The 8347-nt window shown below is 52.5% G+C and overlaps 2 pseudogenes; both read right to left on the bottom strand.

Annotated features, from left to right (window-relative positions):
• Positions 1-3238: 3238 nt before the first annotated feature.
• LOC136494778 (protein STRICTOSIDINE SYNTHASE-LIKE 10-like) lies at positions 3239-4513 on the bottom strand (annotated as a pseudogene).
• A 1545-nt stretch (positions 4514-6058) lies between these two features.
• LOC136491851 (ethylene-responsive transcription factor ERF039-like) lies at positions 6059-7220 on the bottom strand (annotated as a pseudogene).
• Positions 7221-8347: the final 1127 nt, after the last annotated feature.

Genomic DNA, 8347 nt, shown 5'->3' with positions numbered 1-8347 from the left:
TGCGCACCGCCGTAGCCGTGCGATAGTCAGCGGGGGAGCTCGCCGCCACGCCCCAAGCCTAGCCCGTGGGAGCTCGCCGCTGCATCCCCAAATCGCGCCGCCATCACCTAGCGCGCGGGAGCTCGACGTGAGAGGAGAGGAGTCGCTGCCACCGCAAGCTCGACGGGAAAGGCGACGCCGTCGATAGCAGGAGCTCGCACCAGAGCTCCGCACCATCCCCGTGCCCGGCCAACCCTACCATGACGTCCTTGGCCGCCACCATAACTGCCCATCGTGGCTGCCTCCGCCTGGAGGATCTGTGTGCTAGGTTCGCACGGGCGCTGCAGAGGATACACAGGAGCTCACGCCATCTCTGGCCGCCTCGCATGCGCCGTCAAAGTGCCAGAGCTCTGTGAAGAAGAAGACAAGCGCGAATAGGGAATAAACATAGTCGAAGTGGGATGACTCTGCCCTTCGATTTCTGAGGATAGGGTTACCCCGAATCCTATGGGAATAAGCCCTTGGGAGGATGACTCTGTCCTCCATGCCTTCAACCAAACACTGCTGGTCCTAGGTATAGATGGCCAATGGGCCAGTCTAGCTCGCCACGTCGGGCCTCCCGTGCCGTGCCTCTTAGGGCCATAGGCCTAGCCTTTGGCCCAAGCACGACACTATGGGCCATTTTTCATGCCGTGTTGGCCCACTAAGCATGAGTAGAATTATGGGCCATGCCAGCCCATGGCCCGTTACCCTTGCATTCACAGAATCAAACAGAATCAATGTTGAAATGTCCAATACATTCATAGTTTCATACTTTCATTTTATTCACAGAATCATACAGATACAGAATCAAAGTCCAAATGTCCAATACATTCATAGTCCAACAGAGATATCAAACTCCAAACTCCAAAGCCAACATATAACAGAAATAACCAAAATGAGCTATTTAGTGCAATGCTGCCTCATTAAGAACCTTTCTAGGTAAAACTCACCCTTGTGAGAAACCCTAAAAAGGAAAAAAGAGTGCAGTTAGCTCTTAATCAAGTCTCACAAACCATTGTTCAAATGATAGACAAGTCTTTCATAGTCACTCACTCTTTCACAGTCATAGATCACACTCACGCTCTCAAGAGTCAAGTCTCAACCTCACTAAGTACCAGGAGCACCACCAGCAGCTTCATCTTCATCAAGGTACAAGTTCTAGAATGAGTCTTCCAGCTCTTGGTTGTCAACAGCATGCTGTTCCCTTTTTTCTCCTAACTCTCAGTCCTTTATGCAGGTCAGCATCTTTACAGTCTTTGGTGACAAGCGCCGCCGCCGTTCCTCAATTATCCTACCTGTCAAACTAAAATAAGACTCCAAAGAGACAGTAGATACAAGAACTGATATGATATCTCTAGCCATTATAGACAGGATTGGAAATGTTAGCTTGTGGTCATGCCACCACAGAAGTAGGTCAAAATCATCCTCATAAGAAGTGACATTATCACTGTCTAAGTAAGCTGAGAGCTCACAAACAGCAGAAGTAGATGAATATGAAGTGGCAGGGAGAGGGGAAGGACCAACAACACCTGATCCACGGCCAAAGATTCTTCCCCATGCCTGCTTTTTCTTACCTGTATGATGTGATGGTTGTGCCCGGTCTATGCCACAGGAAGAGGACGAGGCATCGGCAACCGACCTGGGCGGAGGAGAAAAATAGAGAGTCAGAGAGAAAGAGATCCAGATCTAGGGTCAGTCACTCGGTCTCAGAGACATAGGAAGATAGATCTAGGGTTAGGGTTAGGGTTAGGATTTGTGGACTACCTACGCAACCAGAGCCCGGTGCCGGAGATGACGAGGGCCACCAAGAGGAGAGACACCGATTAGAAACGATGACGAATGGCGGAGGACGGACGGACGGGAACACGGTCACGAACTCACTTAGTTCACCGAGACCGAGAGGTCGAGAGGAGAGAGAGAGAAGGGAGGAGAGTCGAGACAGGGTCAGACAGGTGGATCGAGGTCACCGAAGTCAAGGACGACGGACGAGATCACGAGTGAGAGAGCTCAGATTCGCCAGATCGTGGATGCGGCCGATGCGGGAGAGAGAGAGAGAGAGAGCAGAGATTATGCCGCGGCGAGTGAGTGGGGATTAGGGTTAGGGTTGGGAGCGGACTGCGGAGCGGGCGAGGGGTGACTGGGTGGGCGGGGAGTGGGCGAGCGGCTCAGCCGATGTTCCCCGCTTATATATGCGGGGGGCGGGGAGGGGGTAGGCCGAGCCGCCAGCGGGACTCCGGTTGAGGAGCGGGCCGTGCCGTGCCGGCCCACGTGCCTGAGGTAAGGCCCAGGCACGTCCTACTCCTCCGGGCCATGCCAGCCCGGGCCCGTTCGCCGCCGGGCCGGGCCAGGCTTGGACCGGGCCAAAAAACGGGCCTTTGGCCGGGCCGACGGGCTCGGGCTGCATGGCCATATATAGTCCTGGGATCGCCCTAGCCCAGCCCACCATATCCTCTCAACAAAACACATGGGACGTGCCCCAGCAAATGGATACCCATATCAGGACCTATGGTCGAGAATCTTGGCTGGTGGGCGGTGGAGCAGCAGCAGCACACCGTGCTCCACTTCCACAAGGTGGAGAGCGCCAGGTTCCAGTACATCGACTTTTCCCGTAGCAAGTGCGAGCTCATTATCGACACCTCCCACCAACCGCTTCGGTGCCGGCGGCGACAGCAAGTACATGGCGGTGGTTGAGGTCCTTGAAATGGTGGTGCCTCAAAAGGTTCTGTCCTTCGAGGCCGTCACGCCGCCACCAACAAAACTGATTCATGGCGCAACCATTGTTAGTGTCTTATAAATGGAATATGGAATAAGTTTGTGTCTTATATATGATAATATGAATTACAATAGTTGACACCATTGTTAGTTTTTGCATAAGCGACTTGGGGAGAGATAGGGAAGGCGCACGCACGCCATTGCGGAGTTGCTTTTTCGACTTGGGGGGGGGGGGGGGGGGGGGCAATTTGCCGAATGGAGAAGTTAGGTATTAGCTGATGTTGTGATTATTAAGTAGTGCAAGTTTTTTTTTCACCTTTCACACTTTTTTTTTTACAAAAAAAAAAACTTCACACTTTTTGCGTCACCGTGGAAGCTCATCTATATATTAATACAAGTGGTAAAAAATAGTTCCAGAGTATAGAAATTTTGAGATTAAACAGAAAAAGAGAAAATAAGAGTCTAACCTATACTAAATAAATAAATACAATTAAAAGAATAGTACTGTACATGTCAAACGGTCTATATTAAAAATATAATAAACACAATGAAAAGAATACATAAGGATCTGTTTAAATCCACCGGTGTTGGTATACTATTTTGTCACGGGACGACATGAAACTAACAGCTAGTACTTGCTTATCCACTTCCTAATCCTAACATTACCGTAGCTAAACGTTGGCAGTATGGCACGCAGCAGATCAAGCAACGACGCCGACGTACTCGAGTTCCACGGAGCCCAGCCACAGCTTCCCCCTCCTCTCCGCCACGTCGCTCAGTGTGACACCCTCGGCCGCCGTAATCTCCTCGACCTCCACCCCGTGGGCATCCAGGCGGACCCCGACCAGGTGCTTCGCGGGAGCCGTCGCCGGAGTCGTGTCCAGCCGCTGCTTCTCTGGTTCAGCGCCACCCAGTAGCCACCCTTGCCGTCCCGCCTCACGTTGTCCAGGTACCCCGGCAGGTCTGTCAGCAGCTCGTACTGTCCCGTCTTGGCACCACGGAGGAAGTACCTGAACGCCTGGCACGGCACGGTGTGCGCGACCACGACCTGCGCGCCGTCGCGGCTGACCGCCACGCCGTTCGGGTACGGCAGGCCGGCCATGAGCACGGTGACGCTCTTCGTCTGCGCGTCGTACTTGAGCAGACGCCACGTTGCTTCCGCGTTCATCATGATCTCCGTGTTAAACCTCCTCGGGTACGTGCTGCTCGAGTCAGTGAAGTACATGTCGCCGGTGGCCTGGTTGACGTCGAGGCCGTTGACGAAGTTGAACGGGACGCCGTCCGCGCCGGTCGCCAGCACCTCGGCCTCGCCGCCGCCCGGCCCGACCCTCATGAGCCCCAAGTAGGCGTCGGCGATGTAGAGGTAGCCGGTCTTGAAGTGGAACTGGAGGACCAGGGGCGGCCGGCCGGCCGCACATGCTCTCGGTCTCCACGTACCGACGGCACCACGCCCGCCGTGCACATGGGTATCTTCCTGTAGTTCGCGATGTGCGCGAACGTGGTCCAGCCGACGGCGCTGCCGCCCCACTTAAGGACGCGGCCGTCCTAGACGCCGGCGTAGGGCCCCTCTCCCTTGCCGTCGAAGACGATGCTCTCGGCGCCGTTGACGCCGCTGGGTAAAGGGAGGTGGAAGCTCCAGCGCGTGTCGGTCGTCTTGACCTGCGCGGCGGCACACGGCGGGGCGAAAAGGGTTAGGACGACGACGGCGAGGAGCGACGCCGCCCGATTGAGCCGCCGCCCCATGCTGTGCAGTGCGTCACCCAACTAGATAGCTTCCTCGCCATGATCTCCGATGCGTGCAGCGTGTGCTGTATGTGTCGTGTGTTCTTATGGGCCTCTCACCGCGCCGTGGGCTCGCGTTTTATGGCGCGCCGCACGCTGTTTTTGTCCTATCATCACAGGTCGGACGTCGGACCAAAACCGGGCGCCCCTTTCTCTCTTCGGATAGCAGCGGGACGAAATGTCTGGTGCAGTGCAAAGCGAGCAACCGGCCCATCACGTCGGCCCACATCTTGGCCCAACCACAGACGTGGACAGGGGTTGGTTTTCAACTGGATTTTAGTTTTTAGCACCTCGACGTGGTTTCCGTCGAATCGGAAAAAAAGACGTGGTTTCCGTCGCAAAAGGCAGCACGTGTCATGCCCATCGGCGACCCGCGTGTGTCATGTGCGCTTTAGCTACTCAAAACCCCAAGTATTATCCTTTATTTATTTATAAAGGTTGCCATTGCCATTAATTTATAGCTGCGTACGACATGTATGCTTGGCTCTTTTTTTTATATACTTTTTCTAAACATGCCTCCATGAAAAAATTATATAAGGTACTCTCCTGTCCCAAAATAAGTTTTTATCTCTCATTTTAAGAAGTCACCAATCTTGCACGTTGTGACGTTTGGTTAGGGATGAGTGCATGACATATATAGCTTGCACGTTGAGAATGGAAGCTAGTGAGCAAAAAAGGTGATGTGGCATTTAGCAAGGATGGCATGGATAGCTTCCATATTGATACTGGAAAAACTGAGTATACGTAAAGCTAATAGGACTCGAAGGTAGCTTCCAACGTATTGGATCTTTTCAACCTTTGGTGCACACACGTAGACGGAAAAAAAAACTATTAGTACTAACCAATGAATTAGGGTGACTATGGTCCGTTGAGGGCCATTTTATAATACAATAATCTTCATAAGATTCATAGAGAAATATAGGAAGCACTGCAATATGCAATACGGACAATTATATCACGTGGCTGTGTTTATTCTTTAGGCTATGTTGGTTTGGTCCCTTCCCGGCCGGGAATGGGGCCCGACCCATGGGATCACCCAGCCTGGTAGTAATCCCAGCCCATCTTGCTTTATGCGTTTGGTTAAGCCCATAGCGGTTTGTAACCCAGTCTACTCCTGTCTTTACCCCTCACCCTGTCCGGGAAGAAACCCACATCTACGTTGGTGTGGGAATTTTCCACGTTCATTCTCGCACGACGGCGGCTCTGACTCACACGGAGATGGAGAACGGCAGGTGGCCACGATAGGTTGAACTGAACAAAAATGGAGGGAGTGGATTTGTGATAATGGAAGGGAACTAAACCCCACTGGGACTGAGTAGTTTGTAGGGGTTCACTCATTCCCTATAGGGATTAAATCATCTTGGGGATTAGACTCCCTACAACTGAACATAGCCTTAGAGGGATGAAGAGACTTGCTGTGCATAGCGAGTGTCGCTGTCCTCACAAATACATCTATTTATTTACAAACATTTATTCCAAATTTAAAATATTATTTTACATGAAAGAATATTCTCTTCTGCTAATTAAAATCAATAATAAATCCCTATGATAGCTCGGTTTGCAATCCTGATGAATGAACTGCCGATCAGTGTAACAAAGAGGCTGTACAAATCACCTAGACTACTGTTTTATATACTATATACTATTACTAATAATATATAGTAGGAAAAAAAACAGAAATGGTCAACTAGTCCCCAAAGGTCTATCTGATGGAGCAGAGGAGCGGAGGAGGCACCGGCAAGCCAGGCGCCGGAGCCCGAGGACGGCGGCGACGTGCCAATGCTCCACGATCCGAGGAAGCGTCCGTTGCCGTGGCCACCGAAGAGCCCATCCATGATGCCGCTGGGCTCGGCGGTTCACAGGATCCTCGAGTAGTCGAGGTAATCGCCCACATCGTCGTTGCCTGCGACTGCGACTCGAGCAGTGCGGCGGGCGGGCCGGCCCTGACGGCGGCGGACGCCGCCTCGGCATCCCTGGCATGGCGTGCGGCGGCGGCGGCGGCGGCGGCGGGGAAGTTGAGCTTGGCGCGGCCGCCGCGGAAGCGTAGCGTGGCGACGTCGTAGGCGCGCGTGGCGTCCTCGGGGGTGGCGAAGGTGCCGAGCCACACCCGCGCCGCCTTCTGCGGGTCCTGGATCTCCGCCGCCCACTTCCCCCATGGCTGCTGCCGTGGGCGCGAGCAGCGCCGCCGCTACCGGCGCCGTGCCTGTGCCCTGCGCCGCGAGCTGCCCGTGGTGAGCGGCGGCGCTGCTAGGGTCGTCCGGGCAGTGCCACGGTGGCTAGAGGCGGAAGCAACCATTTTGATTAAGGGGCTCGGACATATACGATGACATCTCTATGTATGATAAACATATACATAATACCTGTTTGGATGTAGATATTGGAGCCTAGAATTGGGAATTAAAATCAAGTTTCCTAAATTCTGATGTTTGGATATCCTAGGTATTGATATTTGGAATTACAATTCCAATACCTTGGTATTGAATCATAACTAGAACTGGGCTCTCCCAATACAGAGCCTCACCCCCTGTATTGGGTGGAATTGGGCTCTCTCCCTCTCCCGACGCCTCCTGACCCGCTCCATCCCCAGCGACGTCGGCAACCCCAGCTCCTTCCCCAGCGACGGCCGCCCAGCTCCTTCCCCAGCTCCGTCCCCAGCTCGCCGACGCCCCAGCTCCTTCCCTAGCTCCGCGGCGCCCTAGTTCCATCCCCAGCGCCGGCCACCTAGCTCTTTCCTAGCTCCATCCGCAGATCCGCCACCCACCCCAGCTTCTTCCCCAGCACCGACCTCCCCAGCTCCTTCCCCAGCGTCGACCGCCCAGCTCCTTCGCTCCGAACGGCCCAGCTCCATCCCCAGATCCGCCAGCCACCCACCTTCTTCCCCAGCGCCGGCCACCCCAGCTTCTTCCCTAGTGCCGGCCACCCCAGCTCCTGAACGCCAAATCGAGCTCCCTTTTCCCCATCTTGGTGGTCCCTCCTTAGATCCGCAAGGGCCTACAGCGAGGGGGCTTCTTCCTTAGCTCCACCGGGTCCTATGGTGATGGGTGCTCCTTCTCAGCTCCACCATGCTGTGGTCATCACAGCTGTAACACCCCTGGTGTTTAGCTTCCACATTTGCACTGCATTTTATGAACATGAGCATCATGCATCCATTCATGAACTTATATCACATGAAACATGATTTCGAAACATTGCAACATGTTGTATATTTCATGTGTGTTGTTCTTTTATGAAATGTAAAGTGTGCAACACTTAAGTGCAACATGTGACACTCACTTAGTGAAACAAGATTAGTTAATACTATGCAACAAGATCATGAAACATGTGAAACATGACTATGAAACATTTGCAACATTTCTTGTGTTTTTCATTGTTTCAGTATATATCTTGCTTGACTCTTGTGTGACCAATGCATGGTATGGCTAAAAATGCTTGTAAGTAACTTAGTTACACATAGAATGTCTTTTGGAACATTGTTCATGTTGGTCACTTTAACTAATTAGGTTTACAAGTCATGGTTTGACCAAATTTGACCCCTAGAGCTCCTGTGTTTGACTGTTTAAAAAGTGTGGCTTAGGATGTTTGCATGTCTGAGCAACCTAAAGCAAAGTTGTAGAGGATTATATGTGGAACAAAAGTTATTTTATGGCCATCTCATGAAAATGTGCACAACATGTTCAAAAATGGTCCACAAGTCAGCTTTGAAGGTGGATTCAACACTTGAAATTATTTCTAAGTCCGAAGTGCAATTTCAGTTTCATGTACCCTAGTTGAGAGCTCTGTAGCCTGCAAACCAAGCCGAACCAGCTCGAGCTCCAATTGTGAAAGTTGTAGA

Source organism: Miscanthus floridulus, chromosome 11 (assembly GCF_019320115.1).
Source record: "Miscanthus floridulus cultivar M001 chromosome 11, ASM1932011v1, whole genome shotgun sequence".
Classification (NCBI taxonomy): Eukaryota; Viridiplantae; Streptophyta; class Magnoliopsida; order Poales; family Poaceae; genus Miscanthus; species Miscanthus floridulus.
Note: the sequence above shows the minus strand (reverse complement) of the source record. Positions and strands in the feature narration are given on the sequence as shown.